The sequence below is a fragment of the Lissotriton helveticus genome, chromosome 7, assembly GCF_964261635.1.
Source record: "Lissotriton helveticus chromosome 7, aLisHel1.1, whole genome shotgun sequence".
NCBI lineage: Eukaryota > Metazoa > Chordata > Amphibia > Caudata > Salamandridae > Lissotriton > Lissotriton helveticus.
The window spans coordinates 823,055,256-823,081,121 of NC_136068.1; the positions used below are offsets into that span (position 1 = coordinate 823,055,256).

Here is a 25,866-nt window from a genome sequence, read left to right on the forward strand (position 1 = left end):
ACATTTTATAGTGATGAAAAGCACACTTCCGGGTCCGGAACCGGCCATTCCCATAAATGTATTAGTTTTTATGCATGTGACAGCTCTGTTCTGTAACTGTTTAATATTGCTAGAAGCCACTTGCGCTCTCCAGAAGCATGGCATTTTAGGTCTGGCAGAGACATCTTTAGCTGCTTCCAAATCTCATGTAATAATACAGAGAGGAACAAGGAGCTCAGCCAATGTCTGCTGTAATTCATCATATCCAGGGATCATTGGTTGATTACAATTGACATTCATGGAGTGCGGAGTACTGCCCTGCACTCAGGCAAGGCGTACAACCATTCTTTGGTGCACAAAAGGGGGCATTCTCTTTACTTTGCTGTTGCTTTACTAGGAGTAATATTGACGGAAATCTACTGCGATTTGCAAAATCACAGGGCTTGCAGCTGCACAATACCTTGCTGCTAGTAAAAATAATAATAATAATAACTTTTACAAGGAATAGGCGTTTGTTTGGTCTAATATGAATAGTAAATACGAGAGGGCATGAAAGGCAAGCCCCTCCTATTTCAGAGTCACAGTGGAATGCATCAATGCTTTATGACGGCAGTTGTAATCTTAAAACATTAGTTAGGTATGAACACCTCAAAGGATTGGTCCCTGGGGGAAGCTTCCTCTTGGGGAACCATGTCAGGCAGCCTCTGCTGTGGCAGGAAAAGACAGTGGTCCGGGGGACCAGCGTATGCTTCCCCAGACGCATTCCCTAATGGGGAATTTATACTTTTTAAAAGCGCCACTTGACCCTTTAATGAACACGTGCAATATTAAAAAAAACATATAGTTCCTGTTTGGGAAAACAGATGCAAGTATGGTGTTTTCCTGTCCCTTACAAGTTTCCATCCCTGCCTTTGCAGGCATTCGCTGTGGGTTGCAAATTGAAGGTTGTTTTACAACCACAACCTTCTTTCAAAGAGCATTTTGGTACATTACATTTTGGTACCTGAGCTGCACTGCAAAGCGACAGGCAGGTCTCAAAAAGTCAGTGTGCAATTTGAAACCATTGTTTGTGGCCTGCTTGTACGTATACACCAGACACTAACAGCCATATTCATCAACGGGCCGTTTTGCGAGCCCCTAATAGCGAATCATAGCGATTCGCTATTAAGGACTCGCAAAACGGTATTCATGTAGGAATTGCTAAATAAATAGCGATTCCTACACATTCCTTATTTGCGAGTAGCAAATTGCTAATCGCAAATAAGGAATAGCTCCCCATTCATTCCTATGGGCCAAAAGGCCCATAGGAATGAATGGGGAGTATTCCTTATTTGCGATTAGCAATTAGCTAATCGCAAATAAGATAGCGATTGAAAGGGTGCCAGGGGTGTCCAAAGGACACCCTGTAGCACCCCTGAAATGCAAATTGAAACAGGTGTTGCGCACACACATGTCCAAGGGACATGTGTGTGTGCAACATGCAACTTAGAAAAATGCTTTTAAAAGCATTTTTCTAAGTTTTTGCTATTTACCGAGAGGTCTGACCTCTCGGTAAATAGCGGCCCAAAATTGCATTTTCGCAATTTTAAAATGCTTCATGAATTGCATTTAAGGAATCTCAAATTGAGATTCCTTAAATGTAATTCCTCGCAATTTAGCGAATTAGCAATTACCGATTTTTGCATTTGGGATGATGAATCCCAAATGCATAAATTGCGCTCGCAAAGGGCCAGATTCTCAGAATCTGGCCCTTTGCGAGCGCAATTCGGCTTGATGAATCAGGCTGTAAGTTCTTTTTATTGCATATAAGTGCTGTCCCTCTTACCCACAAACTGAAACTCTTTAGGGAAAGGCGTAAGTGGCACGCTCCTGGCTCGCGTGCCCTTCGACCCTCTCTGCAACGCTGGGCTCTGTGGATAAATGTAGTAATTGGCAGGAGAGAGCAAGAATGACCCCTACCTGCAGGTAAATATAGTGGCTAGTTATAGGAAGTAACCAGGTAGTATGTCCTTGCCGTGCTCTGGGGTAGAGTTCTGTGAACACACCAGCCCCGAGTCATTCCTTGTTCTGCTAACCTATTCCTCTCCAAGTGCAGACAGCACAGCTGTCCCTCACTTACCAGAGATAGGTGATTCACCGCTCATCTTTAATAGATCAATAATCTGCTCTGCTGTCTGATTTGCAGACCGCAAAATTAACTATCACATGTCTCAGGCAGCGGATCTTCCTCTCACCTGTTAAAGACAGCAGAGCTGGTTTAAAATAGCTGAACTATCACTCACTGTGCTGAGCTGCGCATGTATCAATGGGTGCCTCTCTGATTAGATGTCGACCTGCTCTGTCTGTCTGAAGGAAGCAGTCAACCGAGAACCGGCACATGCAGCAACCTTTTTTGGGAGCGCAAATGGTGCGATTCGCTAAAATCGGCCTTTTGTGCCTGCAAAAAGGGCTTCTGCGATGCATCAAACTGTAAGGCTCTCGCAATTTAAGAAATCACAATTTCTGCGATTTCGTAAATTGCAATTGCATTTAAAGATTCGCAAATTGTGATTACTTAAATCTAATGCATGATGAAATCGCAAATAGCGATTTCGCTAATAGGGGTAGCAAATTATCATCAATTTAAACGTGATGGTAATTTGCAAAAACTTCAAAGTTGTAGGATACAAACACATGCCCTTGGGGCAAGTGTGTGAGCAACATGTGTGCACAGATCAATTTCAGGGGTGCAACAGGGTGTCCTTTAGACACCCTTGCACCTTGAAATTGCATGCGCAATTTGCGAGTATCTTATTGGTACTCGCAAATTGCGCACGCAATTTCCCATTCATTCCTATAGGCCTGTAGGCCCATAGGATTGAATGGGAAGGCATTCATCTTGCGAGTCGCAATTAAGGAATGTTTGGAAATTGCTAACTTTATAGCGATTCCTAAATTCATAGGCTTTTGCAATTCCTTAATAATCGCAATTAAGGAATCGCAAAAGCCTACATTGATGCATGTGCCCCCAAGTGCTTAATTTGTGCTGGTGGTTGCCAGCAGTCACCCCGACACGTATTACTGGGGACCAGTAGTCCTCAGTTTGTCTTATGCGCCGCAGCTCCAATTTAAGATGGGGCTGTTAATATTTGCTGTCACTTTAGGTTCTGCATCTCACCTGTCTGAGTCCAGGCTGGTTAAGATGTCGAAAGTAATGCATTGGGTAGGAGTTTGGTTCTATTCGTCCATGATTAGGCAATATTTTTATGAAAATGCTTAAAAGAATGGGAAGAATTTGTGTTAAACAATGTCTCACAGCCTTGAAAAATCCTGACACCTGCATACCAGAAGAGGCGAAACATGTGTTGGCTGTCTGGAATATTAAGGATTATGCTTTGAATGAAATAAATGAATGATCTTCTCAAGATATGAATGATGTATTTTCCTCGAATCAAGTTGGTTGCGATATAACAAAAAAAAGAACTTTGTGGTATATAATTAAGGATGTTAGGCATTGATACATCAAAAAAGACGTCGGTGTGTTCATCAGCACACACTTGCAATAGTTAAAAATTGCTCTGAGGTCTCAAACGCCCTACCTTTCTATCTCAGACTGACTAAGGATGAAATCAGATCTAGAAAGCACCTTAAAACCTATCTGTTCTGAAGAGGCCCTATTGAGTAAGCTAGGATGGACGAGATTTCAGTGCTGGGAAACCCGCCGGGAAGCCAGGAGCTTTATAAATATCTAGTATAGTGTAGTATAGTATAGAGGTCTTGCTGTGGTCATGCAGTACAAGCTCTTGGGGCACAAAAACATGTGCCAGTATTTCCATGCATACCTGTTGCCATAGCTGGATAACCAATGTTCACTAGCAGCCCACAGCCGTCCACCCCCGAGGCCATGACCCAGGCCCATCCCAATTCCATGTATTTTGTGTGCATGCAATTGCTGCTAGTCTTGGGCCTGGCTTGAGACTGCAAAGTAGTTCCCTCTACAGTGCCCAGCACAGCAGACGGGGGAACAACAGTCATTACCCAGCAGGGCCAGCTATAGGGCAGTGCGACCGGTTCGGACGTCCTGCGTGGTGAACTGTAAAGGGGGCGCTGACCGCAGGAGGGCGCTGTGTTTAGCAATATCTTATGATTGGAGAGATGAGGGGTCCTTTTGCGTGGTGGTAGTGAGAGAATCCGAGGAAGTTGCCATGGGGTGTGGGGGTACCAAAAAAGATTGCCGCCCTGGGTGCCACCTGCGCTAAAGCCGGCCCTGTTCGCCGGACGCCATCCAAACCCCCTTTAAAAAGGACATATGGGTGGATGGTGCAGGTAATGTGTAAGAGCTCCAGCCCTGTGCTGGAAAGCCGCTGCTGTATAGACAACCCATGCCCGAGATGGCATTGTGAGCTTAGATTGGTTCTTGCACAGCCCTGGAAGCAAAGAGACCTGAGTGACAGCAGAGCAGCATAGACCTGTGAGAGGTAACTGGATGATATATACTGCAGGGGATGTTTGAAAAACCGTAGAAACTGAGCAAAGGATTTACGTCTCACAAACAGATCTCTTGTTAAAGCTTCCATCTCCCACCCAAGGAACATCCTATGCAACTTGCACACGCGTCCTTGCGTTCACCTTAAAAATCTTCCTTGTTTCCTCGACATGGATAGTCCAAGGGCCTGCCTCTGTCATTAGAAAACTGCCTTGCCTTAATTTCTGCAATTTTTTGTTGTTGTTTTATTAGTGTGTGCCCCGCTTACAATTGTATCTCGTGTTTTGTGCTAGTAATTACTGCAAAACTTTGTTTTACTGCAACGCATCTATTTCTTTGGCACTACTGAGTTTCTCGTAAATAATTGATTTCCACAATCAAGCATTGGTCTTTGTCAGCAGCAGCCACTCTGCCTGACATCATCATTGCGCTCAACTTTTTGAAAAATGCTGTACTGGCATTCAAGTCGACACGATGCGCAACCTGTCTTACAATTAATGACCTAATGGCTCATAGTCTGCCATGCATTGTTTTATTCTTTGGACAAATCCACAAAAAAAGGTCAATTTTTGCAGCCAGCGCTGAAGTTGTGCACTGTTTGGTGCCTGCATGACTGGGGTAAACAACTAAGGAGAGTCGGTGAGAGTGACTGTTGGACTTGGCCCTTTATGCAGGGTCATCCCAGAAATATTTGCCTTCCCCCGGTTATTTTTCTGACCTGTTGTTGGTGATTTTAGGACTCTATGGCACTTTATCACTGCTGTTCAGTGTTAAAGTGCATGTGCTGTCTATGGTAAACTTGGTAAGATTGGTCTACACGGAGGAGGAGCTACGCGCGCATCCGAGATGGCCGCCTGAGCACAGGGCTCCCGAGTCCCTCGCTGCCCTCTGCATATATCCTGAAAGATATCCTGACTTTGACCACGGATTCTTGAAGATGAACCTCAGCTGACACCTTAGCTGTTTTCAGAATTTTATTTGGACTTTGGGAACCGCAGATACGCCGATCGGAGTTTTTGAGGCCCGCCCTACGGCGACACTGGGAGCTGGCACGCCAAGATGCCGGGGAGTAGTTGAACAACAAGGGCCTGAGGGGCTACCCCTGTTGCCCTGAGTTGACTTTCGGTTTTGTTTCTGGGCCTCTGTCCTCCTCTGATTGCGTGATTGCCTTGCGCCACCATCGAGGTCCAGCCTAAATCTGCTTCTTTATTATACGCCAACTGTCGTGAGGGTTTGGGTGTTGGGCTGAGCTGCTGCTTTTGCCCTTTCTGCCCACTTTCGTGATTTTCAGTGGTCTGGTGGTGAGCGACCATTTTCACCAGGTCTCACGGGCCCCTTCGGGGGTCACCATTCAAAATGACTACCAGACCTGACAACGAGAAGCGGAAGACTAAAACGCCTCTACGTGGGGGACCGATTCAAACCAATGTCTTGGATCGCTATACCCAACCCAAGGGGTCCCCCGGTGGCACCAGTCGAGCTTTGGAGGGCCCCACTGACGACCCGACTGCGTTGACCGAATTGACTCTGCAGGATGTCATGGGCGCCATTGCCAATATGAAGGCTTCCATTGGTCAGCAATATGAGGCTCTCGCTCTCAAAATTGACACTGTAGCAGTTGATGTTACTTTGATCAGAGCTGATTTGTCAAAGACCAATGAAAGGGTCAAGTCTCTAGACCTGAAGACTTCTAGCCTCACGACTGATGTGTCTGATCTGCAGACGGAAGTTGGAAACTTGCGCTCCTCCAACGATCTCATGGCCCATCGACTGGAGGATTTTGAAAACAGGGCCCGACGCAACAACATACGCCTTATTGGGGTCCTCTGAGACTTCTGGTGCTTTGGCAACCGATCTCCTTGTGGAAGACCTCGTCTTGAATCACCTTGCCCCTACAGGCCTGAGTAAATTCTTTGCCGTGGAGCATGCCCATCGAGTGCCGGGCGGAACACCGAAGTCGGGCACCTAACCGATACCTATCATCGCCAGGATCTTCAATTTCAGGGACAGAGACACTATCCTGCAGGCCGCGAGAGTAAATGGTCCCATAAAATTTGAGAACACGACGGTGAGTTTCTACCCGGACTTCACTCAGCTTGTTCAGAGGCAAAGGATGGGGTTTCAGGGAGTGAAGCGAAGGTTGAGAGACTTGGGCCTGAAATATCCAATGCTATTTCCAACCAGGCTGCGTGTCGAATACGAAGACCGGACTTTTTTCTTTGATCGTCCTGACGGAGTTAGTGACTGGCTGGATACCCTTCCCAAACAGACTGACTCAACAGGGCATCCGGGTGGAGCCGAGGGGGGCGTATCGGAACAAGAGTGACATTATGATTCCTGATTTCTGAACATTTCACATGTTATTCGGCTGGGTTCGATACTTCTTCTATTACTGTGTTCTATTGCTATATACCCGAGGGTGGCAGGGGTTTCTTTTTGTAGACTAGTTTAATGATAGGGCGACAGGCACACTGCAAGTTGGGGTGGCTTTTTAGTGTAACGCAGGGGTGCAGGGTGGGGGGCGTTGTAACGGGGTGGAGGGGGGTTCTTGGGTGTTTTTGAGTTTTTTACAAGGCAACGTATTGTATGTCTTCTTGATCAGGTCATTGTGTTCCTTATGGGGTGGATTCAGCACTTCTTTCCGGCATGGGGGTAGTGGGTTGAAACTAATGTGTTGGAATGTCAATGGGTTGGGGATAGGATAAAACGGGGTGTGGTGTTACAGCTATTGCGGCGCCTCTCCCCCGATATTGTGTTATTGCAGGAAACGCATCTGGTTGGGAACACGTGCCATGCCATGAATCGGCGAGGGTATCGTCTTGTGGCACACTCTGGCTTTACCTCTGGCTATAGGGGTGTGGGTATCCTCGTCAGACCCTCCCTCCCTTTGGCAATCGATGATGTCATTCTTGATGACAGGGGGCGCTACACTGCTCTGACTGGTAGATGGGAGGGGAAGATGGTCTCATTTGTTACTGTATATATCCCGCCGGGTCTACAGACCTCGTCTTTTGCGGATCTTGGGCGTGTAGTACTGGGGCTCCCTGAGGGCATCTTGGTGTTGGGCGGAGACTTCAACTCGGTTGTCTCCGGTAACGTAGATCGCTACCCCCCCAGGGATCTTACCAAGTCGTAATCCTGGTTGAATGGGTTCTTAGAGACACTGGGTCAGGTAGACTGTTGGAGGTTGCTGCACCCGGATCAGGTGCAATATACCTTCCGCTCTGGAGCCCATGGCAGTCTGTCCAGACTCGACTATGTTCTGGTGCCGGCGGCGCTGTCCTCTTCCATCAGGGAGGTGAGGCACCTTGCCCGGGGCATATCCGATCACTCCCCAGTGTGGCTTACCATGGATACTACTATGAGTAATGAGGGACGAGTCGCCCCAATAAACCCCTGGTTTTTTCGCAATCCCAAGACCCGTGCTGAGTTGATGAAATCCCTCGATCATTATTTTGTTGAAAATGTGGGGTCTGTGTCGTCTGCTGTATCGTTGTGGGAAGCCTTTAAGACTGTGATACATGGGCAGGCTTTATCTCTAATCGCTAACGCCAAGAAAAGTAAGCATGAAGAGGTGGTCCATTTGGAGGCGGAGATAGCCGAGCTGGAGAGTGACTTAGAGCTCGGAGTGTCCCGAGCCAAGCTTCATTCCCTCAGCCTCAAACAATTAGATTATAGGACCCTGGTTACTAATGCTGCGAAGGTCATGAGCAGGGAACAACAGGGCAGACTGTATGATGTTGGGGATAAGGCGGGTAAATTGATTGCGTGGCTGGACAAGAAAGAAAGGGCGAGTCGTGTAGTTCCTGTGATTGAGAACCTTGACGGAGTGTGCGTGACTGACCCGGCTGCAATTGTTGAATGCTTTGTGGAGCACTTCCGAACTGTGTATGCTCCGGTCTCTGACAGACCGGAGGAAGACTCTCATTTGTTGCTCCGGGATATTACTTTGCCCTGCCTGTCTGAGGCTGATAGAGACCTGATGGACGCGGTGCTTTCGGCTGATGAGGAGGTGGCTGCTGCCATTCGTTCAGTGCGCTCTGGCAAGGCCATGGGTCCCAATGGTCTGCCCATTGAACTGTATAAATTGTGTCCGGACAAAACGGCTCCATATCTTCGTGATATGTTTCTAGAGTCCCGAAACACTGGCTCCCTTCCACGTGACCAGCGTCTTGCTAATATCGTGGTGATTCATAAGGAGGGGAAGCCACGGGATCGCTGTTCATCTTATAGACCAATTTCGCTTCTGAACGCTGAACCGAAAATTCTTGCCAAGTTATCAGCGACCTGATCCACCTGGATCAGTCCGGTTTTATCCCGCACCGTAACACGGCGCTCAACCTGCGGCGCTTGCACGGTGTTCTAGCGAGGGCGTCGTCTTTTCGTGAGCCGGCCATCTTGGCTTCCTTGGATGCTACGATGGCCTTCGATACGCTAGCGTGGCCTTATCTCTGGGCCGCTCTTGTGAAATTCGGATTCGGCCCCGGGTTCATTGGCTGGGTGAAACTTTTGTATGCGGAGCCACTGGCGCAGGTGGCTGTGAATGGTCGAGTCTCTGCGTCTTTTGTCCTCGGGAGGGGAACGCGGCAGGGCTGCCCGTTGTCACCACTGCTTTTCGCGCTTTCCCTTGAGCCGCTGGCCGCCTGGTTGCGCTGGGAGCCCTCGCTTAAGGGGATCCAGTTGTCCCCGGACTTTGAGGATCGCGTCTTGCTCTATGCGGATGATATCTTGTTGTACCTTACGTCCCCTCAAAAATCTCTGAATGTTTTGTTTGACGTGCTTACTTAGTTTGGGAAGAATTCGGGCCTCGTGATCAACTGGGCTAAGTCCTGTGTGTACGTGCTCTCGGGCGGTCCCCCTCCCTTGCCTCACAGGTGCCCCATTCGGGTCTCTCCGACGGGCTTTAAGTACTTGGGGATTTTTATATCTTTGGACCCCGTGGCTCGATATGAACGTAATCTGCTCCCTCCCCTTCAGAGATTGACACTTGATGTTGTGCGCTGGCGCGGGTTGCCTCTATCACCGCTCGGGCGCGCAGCCCTTTTTAAAATGATGTCCCTGCCGCAGTTTTTGTACGCGCTTCAGAATACGTTTAATATTATTCCGGCGAGCCACTTTCGAGAGGTTGAGAGCCTGCAGAGACGGTTAATCTGGGATGGACGTTCGCGTATTGCCCTCGCTAAACTCACTCTCCCCTGGTATGATGGGGGTATAGCGCTGCCGGATATTAGGTGTTACTATTGGGCCTCGCAGCTGAGTGCGATCAATCATGCGACATACGCTCCAGCTCCTAACCCGGTGTTCGAGATGGATAAGTATTTGCTACCAGGAGGGGACTACAGAAGGGCGCTCTATTCCAAGGCGGCGGGCAAGGATTTATCTGGACCTACCAAGATTGCTGTACGAGTGTGGCATGCTGCGAATGCGTCTGTGGGATGGAGAGATCGATTGACTCGTGCGACCCCGTTGTATGCTTCTGAAAGGTTGGGATGTCTGTGGAAAACGAAAGGGTTTGAAAAATGGGATATGATTGGTATTAGCAGCGTGGGCGATCTTTGGGTCAAGGGCAAAATCAAGACCTTTGCAGCATTAAAGACACAATATGAATTGAGTGACAGGGAATTCTTCCGGTATGCACAGATTCACCATGCTTTAAGTTCGGTTCTCCCTGCGGGTACCATCATCCCGAGTCCTCCCCCCTTGAAGATAGGGTCCTTGACGGCCACGTCCCCGACAGTACCATTTCCCTGATATATAAGAAGTTGATCAATACCCGGGTGGATCTGCTGGTGCGTCTTAGGGAGGTTTGGACCGGTGATGGTTTGGAGCTGGACGACAAGGATTGGCAAGCTGCATTATCCTTGCCTAAAGAAGTTGCGATTCCTGCCCGTCTCCGTCTCGTTCAGCTCAAAATCTTACATTGTGTATATATCACTGGTCCGCACTTGATTCGTATGGGTTATTCCTCAGACGGGTTATGTAAGCGTGGTTGTGAGATGCTTGGAACTTTCTTCCATATACTTCGGGAGTGTCCGGAGGTGGTGACGTTCTGGAATAGTGTGCATGCCGAGATGGGTAGGGTCACGGGAGTGGTGTTGTTGCCCGAGGCCAGACGCTGCCTGTCAAATGCGAGGGAGCCGAATGATTATAGTGTGGCCCAGACGCAGTGGGCGACCCTTGGGAATATGATCGCTAAAAGGGATGTTGCGCAGTTGTGGGGCTCCCAACGGCCGCCCATGGTATCGGTATGGAAAGAGAAATGCGCATGCGCGGGCGGCCGCGCATGCGCATTACTATCCAAGATGGCGGCGCGAAACGCGCGATGACGAGAGGGAGCCCCGGGGACGCGGCGGACAAGGTAAGTGGTTTTTAATCATTTTCTAAAATGTTATTTAAGTATTTAGGGAGGGCGGGAGGGAGGCGGGTGGCGCGTAGTGGGGCTACGCGAAGTGTGTAGGTGGACGTAGTGTCTCGCCCGCCTCGCCTAGCTTCGCGAAGCCCCTCTACGCCCACTACGCCCAGAGTTAAATATCAGTCACCCCTAAAATAGGCCCTAGCTAGCCCTATGGGCAGGGTACGGGGTAGGTAAAAGGTAGGACATGTACCTTAACTGTGTGGCATGTCCTGGTAGTGACAGCCTATTTGGTTTCTCACTGCTGTGAGGCTGCCCTCTTATAGGAATGCATCCGGGATTCCCTGATATGTGTTTCAGTGGTAATTCCTGCTAGGAGAGGAGTGGCTTGATCCCGTTTGGTATGTTTGGAATAGTCGCAATAAATGCTGCGTAATGGTGTTTGCAGATTTATTATAACTATTTTAGAAATGCTACTTTTAGAAGTGGGCATTTCTGTATGCTATGTGTCCTTGTGCCTGCCTGTTGTGTATTGCATGTCTGGCTCTGGATGACAGGGGTTGGGGAGTTGCAGTAGCCCCAGAGGGCCTGGGTGAATCAGCGCTAGGCTGAATAGACCTGATCTGCATTTGGAGTAGTGGGAGGAGTAGCACCTGAACCTGAATACGTCTGTGCCTGCCTTTAACAATGCCGGCTCCACCCCCCTGTGGTGTGTCTGGGACCAGAGCCTACACTAACAATGGGGACTGTTGTGCACTTGTCAAGTGCCCTCAGAACTGGTTTGGACTAGGTCCAGGATCATGTGCCAGGCCAGAACATAGACTTGAGGTAATATAAATATTGGGGCTATGACCTCACAAAAAGTGCCCTGTGCTCACTGAACTGGTGTTGCTGGAGGACTGCTGGGCACCAGGAGGAACCGCCACAAAGGTCTTCCTCTCTGTTGGAGGGCCCTGTGAGCTGGCCTTCCTGGGCCCAGCACTACCCTTGCCAACTTCGTGAGAGGGGTGCTGTCTGCCCCTGGTTGTGTCTCGTTGTGGGAGACACAGAGCATCAAGAGCCTCCCCTGCGGACCGGAAGCCAGCGTAGGGAGATCTCTCTACTTTTTATTTTGTAACTGGTGCCGAGAGCAGCATGTGGCCGTGCAGCATGCATTGGGCTGCGTTGTCAGGGCTGAGATGTTGCGGAGACTTCGCTCTGTGTTCTGTGGCCGGAAGACAGGGGGAGTTTGCCTGGCAATGGGCGGGACTCCTGTAAGGATGGGGAGAGCCCCCCTCTGATTCCTAAGGTTGTCTGGCCTTGAGGGTGAAGACTGGAGCCATTGAGTTCTCGGAACGCTGAGGGCGGGATTTGACCGCCTAGACGGAAGCCAGGAAGGAGCGAAGCCTGGTTATAGGTAGGGCCCCCTCCCATAATTAAAACTGCCGGAGACTTTGCTCCGGGTGGTGTGTCTGCCTACTGCCTCTGGGGTGATGACGGGAGTCATGGAGAGCTCTGGGCCCTGAGTGCCCAATGCGCAGAAGAGTCTCCGGGGCGAGACTAAGAAGGGTCATTGAGGTAACGCATGCCAAGGATATTGCCGTGAAAGGGGATGAGTGCCTTGGAGAAATGGAGTGCCTTCCGCCCCGGGCCGCGCTGTCAGGTACCTGGCCCGAGGGGCCATTAGCAAACCTCACTTGGGTGCGGAGAGAGCCCTGAGGTTATTCCAGCAGAGGAAAGGATCCTCCCACATCACTGCAACGTAGGGGGCATTTTCCAGTAACGGGGACAGGGTGAGTTGCACCCCTGCTCCCCCTTGTATTGCGGACCTGTTGGGGGCATTTTTTTTGCTGTATCTGCAGCTAGGGGGCTAATTGGAAGCCTTGCGTCCACAGAAGGGACACACAGTTTGGGGAGCCCTTACTTTGAAAAGGAGCATTGCGGGGAAGCTTAGGAAAGGCCCTCTGAGGATAAAACTGCCTTATCTTAGCCCCTATGTTTTGGTGGGACATAATGCAATTAGGTGATGTGTGCACCAAAATTGCGATACTAGGTAATACTAGGATGTTCATGCCTCATGCTTGGTGCTAAGTGCACCCTTACCAGTAGTTACTGGTTGTCTTCACTAACTGTGAATTATGAAGGGTGTGGCAAGGGCCTGATTGGCTCTGTAGTGTATGTAATCCCTGAAAGGTCATACCAAGTGCCAGGTGCACAGTGTATATATGTGATTATGATATAATGTGTTTTGTGGATAATACAAAGGCTTTTTTACCTAACTATTTGTGTGGCGTTTCTCTTGTGCTGTGCCTAGTGTGTCACTGCTGTGTGAGTGTGTTGCACAAATATTTTACACATTGCCTCTGGGATAAGCCTGACTGCTCTGCCAAGCTACCAAGGGGGTGAGTAGGGGTTATCTTCAGTGTGTAAGCCGCTTGCCCTGACTAGAGTGGTGGTTTCTGCCAGGCTTAGGCGCATGCTCTAGCCAACCAGAAATCCCATTTCTAACAGTGACAGTATTTATACTATGAATTTACAGAGCCTCTGGTGGTTATTTACCCTGAGTATGTCCTTTCCAACCCCAGCTCAATAAAAGACCAGTAGCTCCAAGAATGACCCGCTACAGCATGAAGCACAGGGAGTCTTACAGAATCACAAGAGTAAGTCAACAGAGGCGTAGGACCACCAGGTCACTAGCAAAGGCTTGGACCGGTTTCCTAGGGTGGTACCAGGACACTTGTGTGATAATTAGTCCTGCAATACGTTGGGTCTTTAAACCCTACCTGCCCACATCATGACTTGATCAGTCCCTTGCTTAAAAGAAAACAGACATATGTGGAAGTTAGGGAGATTGGCATGCTTGACACTCTCTGTATTAAATGGGGAAAAAACAGTAGCAGTTGGTGACAAACGAAAATGGGAGGGTGCTTTACAAGCGTTTTTTTTTATATAGCACATTGTGGGAACTCAAGCCATAAATATGGCAGAGCTTACCGTGAGCACCTGTTACGTTACATTATTTATATGAAGAACTTATAAAGAGAAATTAAATGTTTACTTACCTTGGTGGCCTGCAGCACGGATCACTGATATAATATCGACGGACAGAATATCGACTATCAAAAATATCGATGCCAAAATATCGACAGACAGAATATCGAGTTTGTATCTACAAACAGGTAAGTACAAAAATATCGAGTACAAAATATCGTTTACAAAAATATAGTTTATAAAAATATCGACTTTATTAAAAACAGTGTTAAATTAAATTAATAGTAAAAATTAATTACTAAAATATACTTAAAAATACTAAAATTAACTTATAAAAATTAAATAATTAATGAAAGTAAAAAAATAAAAAATTACAATCATATTTGTAAAAACATATATATATAGTAACATAATATAAATTTTTTTTTTTTCAATTCAAAAGTGCTTTATTCGAGTATTACTCATAAAAGCAGACATACAAACACATAAGTTAAAAAACAATTAAATTTACAGAGGTCATATATGACATAAGCACGTTACACAATAAAAAAGAAACGATTATATATCAACAGGATTCACACAATCACAGCTGTAAAGTTCATATAGTAAGAATCAAGTTAAAAACAGATCCAATATCAATACTAAAAATCATTAAAAATTTTCATCCGAAAAGACACATTACGTGGGACGATACAGAGAATAGATAATCTAGCAATCTCTGATCAACTAGGCAGAGAGTAGTTACCCTACTAGCAATCTCTGCCTAATTACCCACGCCCACCCCAAGTACTTTGCAATCGCAATTATAATCCAAGTCAAGGAGGTAGATTTAACAATACGCAAAGCTACCATACTACTTTTAGTACCCAGGTTTCTGCACATAGGTGCCAACCAAACACGTCTTGGAGCAGAATATACATGGCAGGAGAACAAAAAATGACCAAGCGTTTCCTTTCCTTCCCCACATACTGGGCAAGTAGCTGGTCCTCCATCTCTCCACTTTGTTGTTAAGTTGCGGAGAGGGAGAGAACCAGCCCTTAATTGGAAAAACAGTTTCCTATCCATGGGTTTCGATATATAATCCCAATACAATTCATACATAGGAAACAGTTTAACCTCAAGGAAAGTGGTAGTCATGGACCCGTTGTTAATGCTGAGCAAACTCCTATTTTCAACCCGTTCCCAAAATAAATTTTTTAGGGTTAGCTTAGAGGGGAAAGATAACCCAGCTGGATCGGACCATAATGCATTTAGTCCTAATTCACACAATACTAATTTTAGTGATTTGAACCATCTAATTTTGTTAAATCGGTCCGCTTTAATAACATCAGCAAACCCTTCTGCATAATGGGAGAGCTCAGGGGTAGTCCAAATCCTGCGCCAATATAATATCGGTCGTAGTTTGCCCATTTCCGAGATTTCTTTCCTGCCAAGCTCATATCTCAGAGGCAAAAGCGGACTGCTCTGTGGGGTGCCTGTAAGTTTCCTTAGGAAATTATTCTCCGATGTTTGTAGCTCCTGCAGGTTTTCTTGCCCCCACAGCTCAGCCCCATACAGTGCTGACCCTATTGCCTTAGCCTCATATATGATCAAGGGTGGTTTGATCGGTTTGGTCAGCGATTTCCTATGTTCCTTAACGATGGTGCCAGCCAATTGCTTATGTCTTAATACTGCAATATTTATATGTTGGTTCCATCTATTGTCATTAGAGATATGAATCCCCAGGTAAGTAAAAGAATTTACTACTTCAAGGTAGCGCCCGCTCATGGTTATTTTGGATTTAAAATTTCTATGAGGATTAAAAGCCATGAGTTTTGTTTTAGAAGCATTCACCTCCAGGCCGTGATCACTACAAAACTTATCAAAAATTGCCAGTGCTTTTTGCAGACCACTTGGGGATTTAGATAAAATTAAGGTGTCATCGGCAAACATTAAAATAGGAACTTTTACACCTGCGAGAGAGGGAGCATCCACAGCCTGAGATTGCATGTGGGGAACAATGCCATTAATAAAAAGGGTAAACAATGTTGGTGCCATTGAGCATCCTTGTCGAACCCCACGCTCAACAGGAAATTCGACAGTGTTATTTCCATAGCCACCCCATTGGATTTTAGCATAAGTGCCTTCGTGCAATCTCATGATCAAGGTCAACAGGGTCCCTGGGACCCCCAGAGCCGTCAGCACGTCCCACAGTTTTGCCCTTGGTACCAGGTCGAATGCAGCCCGCAGGTCAACAAATGCTGCATAAAGACTACCTCCACCCAGTACCACAGTCCTCCACTGGATTAATTGAAAACGGAAGACCTGGTCCACAGTGCTAGTTGCTCTGCGGAACCCAGCCTGAAAAAGAGATAGAATGTTGTGGTCCTCCGCCCAGTCAAGCAAATTGTTAATAATCACTCGCCCCACAACCTTTTGAACAGTGTCAATTAAGCTGATTGGGCGGTAATTACAAGGTTGGGCACGGTCTCCCTTTTTGTATACAGGGATAATTACCGCACCCCGCCATGATACCGGGATTTCAGCACCCTTGGCAATATGATTTAGTAGTAAGTAAATGTATTTGCTCCACCTGTCGGTGTCATTTAAAAAAACATCCGCAGGGACCCCATCAATGCCTGGAGCTCGGCCACTGTGTACGGATTTTAGGGCAGACAGTACTTCACTCAGAGCAAAGATGTTGTCTTCTGCAAACAAATAAGTAGGGCAAATACTATTTACAAGCTGATCCCTGGTAAAATATTGTTCGCTGAAAAATTTGACCCATGCATCATGAGGGACGTTGTTATTACTAGCTTCTGCAGACCTTTCATGACCCCATTTGACAATGTGCCAAAATAGTCTAGAATGTTTGCGATCACTTGCACATTTCAACTTCTGCCAGTGGGCTTCGTCCCATTCTCTTTTCGCCTTGGCAATGCAATTTTTATAATACTTCCTGGCAGATCGAATCTCACCCAAATTGTTGCTCTTGATAGCGACTCCTAGATTTGATCTTGCCACCTTACAATCGTGATTATACCACTTTGCAGCTCTATATGCACATACCCTCTTTTTATGTACAGGTTTTAGAAAATAACTTTTGATTTCGTTAAAGAGAGTCACGTGTGCTTTAGTTATGTCGTCATGGCCCAGAGGGGTCCCAGCAACGCACTCCAGGGCCGCAATAGCCTTGTCTGTCGCTGCTCCTATTTTTTCAAGGACCTGTTGGTCTGTCCTGACACCTGACCACCTTAACCTGCGCATATCATTAGTTGGTACAATTGACGGAGGCAAAAGTTAGTCACAGGGGGTCGATACAATGACTTTAGACAGCCACCAATTGTGAGAGACGCATAAAGGGTCATGGTCGCTTTCTGGCCTTACTGTTACCACCATGTCGCTAACAGATGACCATAAAGATATGCTACAGATGACATAATCAATGCGGCTTTTGTTTCGCCCATTATTAAAAGTCATGGCTGGAACTCGATCTGACTTGGTTCGGCCATTCAAGGCTCTCAGCCCATACTCCAGGCACATTGCATTTAAGCCTAATATATCTGCCGTCCAACGAGTTACCGGAGAAGTATCTAATGTGGGAATATCCCAAAGCTTATCTTCCTCTTCCCCCGGTGAGGCCTCACCAGTGATGAGAGGTTCAAATGTGCGATTTAGATCGCCTGCGATTAATATATTTTTCCTTGCTGAATGTATCTCAAGGAGATTAAACAGGCTCAAGAGAACCTCAGATTTGCCTTTATTTCCACCTCTAGCATAGATATTATAAATGTCAATGGAGATGGGTAAATCACTAGTGAGTCTAATGAGCTGGATATCTCTTTGGTGAAGCTCCACACATTTTACTACAATCTTTGAAGACTGCCTGACCCATATAGTAAGGCCCCCCATCGGACGCCCTTTGGGGCCCCTGGTGGCAGGAACATGAAAATGTATGTACCCCAAGGCAAAAACAGGATCACAGGCCCAAGTCTCTTGGAAGATACAAAGATCGTACTTATTTATAAATCCAAACCAATCTGCACAATCCAACTTGGAACATAGCCCAGCCACATTCCAAGACAAAAGATTCCCCGTATTAGTTTCCATGACAGAACTGGGGCATGAAACAATCTCATTCATCACTTTATCAACAATATCATTGCAATTAGCATTTTCATTGATTGGTCCAGCTGGAGCCTCAAAGGGGGACCCCTTAGTTCGATCTTTAGTTAAATAACTGGTCTCCCCAGGGGTGCTTACATCACAGGCAAGTTGCGGCATAGAGTTGTAGTTAGATGGTTGTCAATCACAAGAGTCCAGGTTTGAAAAAGCAGAGAATCTATTTTCCAACCCCAAACCCCACTCTGTAGAGTCAATATCCTTCCTCCCCCTTTTGGTCACAATATTCCATTTTGTTCTTAGAATACTTGAGTTCGGTCCACTTCCCTTCCTAGGGTAGAAAAAATCCAAAGTCAGTGGAACAATTGAAGTAGATCTTCGCTGTGGTGGTAAGATGTTGGGCAAGATATTAGGCAAAACCCCAGGGTCTGAAAAGTGAAGGATAGCACACTCCTCCTTAAACTTTTTGACCCTGTCCCCAATTCACTGAACCCTTCTCGCATTTACAAGCTCTTCCGAGAGTTGATGCTTTCCCCAGGGAGAAATTACCATGTTGTTGGTCAGCCATGATAAAGATTTATTTATTAAGGAGGATGTTGATTCATGTTCTCCTTGAGCCAAGGGAGGGACATTGGCAAGGACAAGAACCAGTGGGGAGGCTTCAACTACAAGCTCAAAAGTCCCTTTCCCAGCGTTAGAATCAGCAGCGATGGGAGCTGGTATCGTAGCATCCAAAACACCACCTGGGAAGTTAATCTGAGCTGCCATTGGTGGATTTAATGCAGGGATAGGGATAGGTCCACTTTTTACTACCGTGGCTGGTTTGCTCAAAGTGGGCTCGATCCTAGATAGAACAGCTTCCGGGAGTTTGCCTACTTCCCCCAGAGTTTTTTCTAGTAAACCTTCTACTCGTCTGACCTCAGAGATTAGCTTGTCTATTTTACTGACCAGAGGTTTGACTATACCCTTAATTTTAGTATCCATCATGATCAATAATTTATTAAATTGAGCATTTGAAAGAGTAACGTAGGCCTCGCTAGTCAAATCATCCTCCTCAATCTCTATTAAGTTCCTCGGTGGGGTTACAACTTTATTCTTGGCTGATCTTAACCCCTCCCGTTTTGACATAACCTTTTGATTAACCCCTGTAATCCTCGGGGCTAGGACGGGTGCTGCAAGGGGGATTGGGGACTCTTTACTAGTGGATATCTCTATCAGAGTTTCATTAACACTGATATCTTCAATGCCAGCGACAATACCACTAGGCTGGATGATGTTAGTATCAAAGAGAGAATCATGTATTTCACCAGTTAAACTACTATTTTGCTGTTGCGCAAAGGGATCATCTGGCTCTATATCAACAAAGGGAGATTGGTTAGGTGATTCTAGTCCCAATGAGGATCTCCTATCACTGTTAATTATTTCCACAACATGTACAAGATAGTTATCGATAGTATTATTAGGAGTAGTTTGCTTTTTCGCAGGCATGATTCAAATAGGCAATTTACTCAAGGCACTCAAAGCACAATATTTACCCACAAGGCACAACAGTTACAATGGATACACTGGGTAATGATATCCGAAATGAACAAAGTACTGCAGCTGAATGTATATGAAATCGAACAAAGTCCCTGGCCCAACCCAACCTTGTCCGACCACGGACGGCCTCAGACGGCCCGCCCTTTGCCCGGGCTTCACTCAGGGCGTCCCGCTCGCGTCCCGCGAGGGAGTGGCAGCGTTGTTTAAATGCGCCTCCAGGCTCTTGCAGATGACGCTATACCCCAGAAGGGCTGCTGGGAATCGTAGTGCAGCCCCTCGCCGGTCCCCTCTCGGCGGCTCCCGCTTTGGATGTCAAAAAAGCGGCTGAGCGGCGGGAGACTGGCGGGCGGGTTTGGCAAAGGCACAAAAGGTCCAGATAGAGCTCCAGGAGTGCAAACAGCAGTACTGGCGGCAGTTTTAGCGCAAGCAGACAAACAGGAACAACCCACTTACAATAGTGGCAGCGTTGTTTAAATGCTCCTCCAGGCTCTTGCAGATGACGCCATACCCCAGAAGGGCTGCTGGGAATCGTAGTGCAGCCCCTCGCCGGTCCCCTCTCGGCGGCTCCCGCTTTGGATGTCAAAAAAGCGGCTGAGCGGCGGGAGACTGGCGGGCGGGTTTGGCAAAGGCACAAAAGGTCCAGATAGAGCTCCAGGAGTGCAAACAGCAGTACTGGCGGCAGTTTTAGCGCGAGCAGACAAACAGGAACAACCCACTTACAATAGTGGCAGCGTTGTTTAAATGCGCCTCCAGGCTCTTGCAGATGACGCTATACCCCAGAAGGGCTGCTGGGAATCGAAGTGCAGCCCCTCGCCGGTCCCCTCTCGGCGGCTCCCGCTTTGGATGTCAAAAAAGCGGCTGAGCGGCGGGAGACTGGCGGGCGGGTTTGGCAAAGGCCCAAAAGGTTCACATAGAGCTCCAGGAGTGCAAACAGCAGTACTGGCGGCAGTTTTAGCGCGAGCAGACAAACAGGAATAATTAAATAATATCCTATAATATTACCGTACAATAGCAGAAGTGTAAAAAATACTATTCCCACTCCAGAGAGTGCTACAGTAGGGAAAGCGTTGGACAGCGTAGGGGTAAAAATTACTATTCCCACTCCAGTGAGTGCAACAGTAAGGAAAGCTATGGATAGCGTAGGGGTAAAAATTACTATTCCCACTGCAGTGGTTGCAACAGTAGGGAAAGCGTTGGATAGCGTAGGGGTTAAAATTACTATTCCCACTCCAGTGGGTGCAACAGTAGGGAAAGCGTTGGATAGCGTAGGGGTAAAAATACTATTCCCACTCCAGTGGGTGCAACAGTAGGGAAAGCGTTGGATAGAGTTAGACAGAACAAGCTGTTATTTGAGGACTAAGCATGATCAGATTAAAATAAAAATCTTCAATTTCAGGGGAAAAAGCTGATTCTGGAGGGCACAAAATGAGCTTATTTATCTAAAGTGCATCTTTTTTAGGAAATATTTGTTTTTGTAGAAACTGGCAAGCTGATATTTCAGGCAAAATGACAGCATTTCAAATTTATATTTCATAATTATGTTAAAATAAAGGTTTTACTGATAATTCTCAAATGATGCAGGACGCTTTTGCTGATTTCGCTTGCTTAACAATTTACTACTGTCACTGTTGTTTAATGACTTGTGTGAAGGCATGTCCTGATCTACATGAGAAAAACATTATGTGTTAAACACTGCTATTGCATGTGGCCTGCACAAATAAAAGTAATGTAACTAGTCTGCTCTTTGATTCTGTAAGATGCATGTGATTGAGCAGTAGTAATTCTGAATGAGCCTGTCGAATTTTTCTAGTACTGCTATCTGTGGTATGTGATGGTGAGATATGTATAACTTGACATTTTTCTACCCTGCACCTTCCAAGCAAGTTCTCACAATTTATTTGTATTCAGGAATAATCTCTTCTGTTGTCACAAATGCTCCTAATCTGCGACTCGGAGTGTTTGCGACTGCACACTAAGGGGTCAATTAAAGTCCGTCCGCCATCCTGTCGGAGGACGGAACCATCCGCCACAGGGGCGGAGGTCTCGTGCCTTGAATTAGGATGCACCCGCCACAGTGGTGGGTGCATCCCGCATTTTTAACATTGCTGAGGGCGGTGCTGTGCCTGCCATGTTGTATTTTGAAATGCAGGGGGGTACCATAGGTACCCCCCATGTGCACCCCCCACCCCTCCTTCACTTTTGGGGCCCACAACGGGCCCCCAAATCAAAGACCGTATGCGTTTTTGTGGTGGCATTGCCGCCACGGAAAGGCATTGCCCACAGCACATCCTAATATGGCTGGCGGTGTCTGATAGACACCGCCACCATAATAGACCTTTTCCGCTGCGGTCGCAAGGCGACCACGGCGAAAAAGCGGCGGACCGTCTTCCCATTCGCCACGGTCCCCCCGCCATTGTAATGTGGCGGGCGGGACATAGGTGGCAGACGAGCACGGATGGCGGACGGATCGCCACTGCTTGCATGGCGGTGGCGATCTGTCCACCATCCTAATCGGCCCCTAAGTTAGTAGCCCTATCCCTTTATGCATTACGTAAAGACATATTTGATGTTGCAATTTAACTTGGCCTAGCATTTATCAAAATGTGTATCATTTTAGGAGTCTGTAAACTTTTAACAACTCCTAAATGGTATTGCAAATAGTTACCAATTTGCAATTTTGGAGGTGATGTGCTGTGGGCATCCCTTCTAAACTGTGAATCGTAGCTAAATCATTACATCTCTTTAGAGAGGTTTAGCTTTATCCAGATACAATAATAAACTTTCTTTATTCGGGTGCAGCCAAACATGAAAGATACAATACAGTATAAAAGAATACACAACATAATAAAAGATTATTACACACAATAAAAGAGAAAACATCACCGACTTTTAAGATGATAAAAAAATAGTAAAACTCTAGGGATCAAAGGCTGTATCATCCCTCAAACTAAAAGTAGCCTCTTCGCGCTGAACTTACAGGGATCAATCAATTCTGGAAAGCCTGGATCTGTGGGCTGCACGTAGGAAGCTTATCACTGAACAGATAGTATAAGAGTTTGGTAACAGCTGTAAGTGCAAGAGTGCCACTTTAACCTGCCAGAACTTCAACATCTTTAACAAGTGCTGGAGGAATCGTTTTCTAGGCACTGAGAACAATTTACTCAATATTACAGGGATCAATCAATTCTGGAAAGCCTGGATCTGTGGGCTGCACGTAGGAAGCTTATCACTGAACAGATAGTATAAGAGTTTGGTAACAGCTGTAAGTGCAAGAGTGCCACTTTAACCTGCCAGAACTTCAACATCTTTAACAAGTGCTGGAGGAATCGTTTTCTAGGCACTGAGAACAATTTACTCAATATTACAAAGTGGAGCGTGTTCTGTGGAGATCTAAGATTGCAACCACAGGGACCTCTCAGTTTTACAGGGAGAAATCCCGCCGGGGATGCTAAAAGATGGTGAAGTTGATTAAATCTAAAATATGTCATTACAAATCTGTCATTGGCACTAGATAAAGCAGAAAGATATGGTTCTCTGCCCAATTTAACAAAACATACTCCCTTACTGTGGCGTTTACTAAGCTCAGTAGATTCACGCTGCACGGTAAAAAATTTATGATGTAAATCTTTTGTGATACTAGCATCGCCAGGACTTAAAGTATCATGTGCAAAGATGTCTGTTCTTCCAATCGCCTGAAATGATTCCTTGATGTAATATATCCATGGAATTTTGAAAGTGTATTCCAAGGCCAAACAATCTGAAAGGATCAAGCGGTTTAAACACTTATTCTCAGATGTCTATATCTTAATCCAGCATAGTAAGGGTTTAACTGCCACTTGATCCACCCGATAATCAACCCTAAACTCTTTGTGCATGGACCAGTCTGGCGTACCTTGAGGGACTCACAGGATCCGGTGCAAAAACGTATTTTCCGTCACCTGTAAACTATGGAAAGAGGCATACCCCCAAACCTCACTACCATATAGGACTTTCGCAATGGCTTTGGACTTATATAGTTTCAAAATGACCTTGGGAGACCATGATGCCAGTCTACTTGAAAAGCTGGTAATAGCTCCCACAGATCTATTCAACTCGCTCAACTTCCCTTCTAGAAGGGCTCTCCACTGTAATCGGTCGTCAAATAACACTCCTGGATATGGGAATACCTGGCCCTTAGCAAGAGTATGGAGACCAGCTTCAAAACTTTTCGTCCGAAATCCCCAGGGACCTACAACTAATACATAGGACTTGGTCAAATTAACAGACATGTCCAACCTGTCCATAAAAGCTACAAAGCCATCTATTAAAACCTGTATACCCCGAGCCGTGCGGGCCATGAGCACTGCATCGTCTGCATAGAGTAGAACTGGCAAAACTCGCCTTCCCACATGAGGGGTGTCCATCTGGGGTGCCAATAAGGCTGCCTCGAGACCATTGATGTATGCTGAAAATAGAAATGGGGCTAAGATACACCCCCATGTGCAATTAAAATGATCTGTGAGAGCCCCCTCGTGTGAGTACCTCACTGCTGCTGTCATCTGAGCATGAAGTAATATTAGTAAATGCACAATACCCGGGTCCACTCCCAATAAAGTTAGAATCTCCCACAACTTAGCCGGATTGACACGCCCAAAGGCAGACCTGAGGTCCATAAAGGTTAAGTAAAAAATGCCTGATTGTGTGAGTGTATTTTTAGATATTAAATGACAGAGATTGAGGCATTGGTCAGTAGTTGCAATGCCTTTCCGGAAACCAATTTGGACGTCTGATTAAATCTGGTTGTCTGTGGACCAGAGAGATAATCTAGATAGGAGGACCCACCCCAAGACCTTTACTACTGCATCTATGAGAGAGATTGGGCAATAAGATTGTGCGTTATCCATATCCCCTTTTTTAAAGACTGGTACAATTGTAGCGGTAGACCAAAAGGGCAACGTCCCCTTTAAAGCTGCCGCATTTAAGACTTGAGTCAAAAAAAGGGCCCAGACCTCAATATTATCATGGAAGAGGTTTGGGGGTATTCCGTCAGGACCCGGGGCCTTATTTAGTGATAGGAGCTCTATACTTGAGTATATTTCATCCAGGCAGAAATTAACAGGAGTTACAGCCGGTGTGGGGGTATATCTACCCATGGTTCTGCTGGGGAGCCCGGATTATAAACTTTTTCAAAGTAAGAAACCCTCTGTGCTGGCATTATATGATGGCACAAAGTTGCTCTGGCAGGTTCCGCAAAACAGGGCCTATTAATCGTCTTCCAGAATGGGGCAGAGTGTCTTATTTCACCTGATTAAATTAGATTCCCCCATGCTTGCTTTTGTAACTGAAGCATACGCCCTTTCAGTGTCTCTTTGTAAAGGCGTCGGCAGGAGGTCACTATGTCTTTCTCCCGGGGTACCTGTTTCAGAGATATCTTTAACATCTTCAAAGCCTGCAAGCACTAATGGTCGAACCAAGAATGGAGGGACTGTCCTTGCTGCACTGTCTGTGTGGTTAAAAGGCTAGAAACTGCCTGGGCAATGGAGGAGAAAGCACTTAAGATTTTCTCACTCGAGGTGAGGGGGTCCACACAAACCCCTATCTCATGCTGGCTTGAGGAGAAGAGGGTATGGTTAAGGGCCTTGGTTTCTATACTTGACCACCCTGATTTCTTAAGGATCGGTAAACCTGAGGCTTTAGGGGACCTGGTGGATGGTTACCCACTCCCATCAGCTTGATCGTCAAAGGGTTATGGTCACTAAATGCATTGTGTTCTATATTAAAAACACCAGGGCCCACGCCCACGGGGGCTGACACAAAAATAAAATTTATAAATGTAGCAGAGCCCCAGCCTTTATAGGAAGGGGGCAAGTGTGAAATAGACCCAGGATACCAGAGATCTAGGGTGTGTAGCAGGTTGTGAGTGAGTAAAAAATTATTTAACTCATCCCCTTCTGTGGTATGCTCCATATGCAGGTCCTCTGAGAACGGGCACGGCTGAACGGTGAGTTGATTCTTTACAAAAGACGAGCACAGGTGACAGTAAAAATCCCCATTAAAATGAGGTTCAAATGACCAAGAACCTCCTCCTTTGGGGAGTCTAAAGCACAATTTAGGTCATTTAAATTCGAAGATCTCCCCTTCGCCCTCATCGCATTGTAAAAATGAATTATAACAAAAGGGGGCACCCTCTCCATATGTCATTTAAAACCCTGAAACACCTGGGAATGCCACGTTAAAATCTGCAACTCCTAACATACTTCTAGCTTGCAAATGTAATGAGGCCCCCTCTAGCTCTTCCCATAGTGGAAACCTCTGCTGGGCAAAAGATAGTCTTGTACCATTTCAAGAAGAAGTTATTCGTAGTCTTCTAAGTTTCCTTTTTTTATATGACCTGATGTATGTTATCCATCTATCATCAAAGAACTTGGAAGATAAACCTGCCACATTCAAGGAGATAATACTAACTTTTCCTCTTAAAGTG

The 25,866-nt window shown here is 46.4% G+C and overlaps 1 protein-coding gene across 4 annotated transcripts in view; it reads right to left on the reverse strand.

Moving 5' to 3' along the window:
* Window positions 1-25,866, reverse strand: part of LOC144767075 (neuropeptide Y receptor type 6-like) — a 399,172-nt gene that overhangs the window by 236,653 nt on the left and 136,653 nt on the right. The window contains exon 2 of one of the 4 annotated variants that reach the window (XM_078650699.1): window positions 13,838-13,944. The exons of the other annotated variants lie outside the window; for them this stretch is intronic. The gene's annotated coding sequence lies outside the window, so the exon portion shown is untranslated. The remainder of the gene's footprint in view (window positions 1-13,837; window positions 13,945-25,866) is intronic. 4 annotated transcript variants of the gene reach the window in all.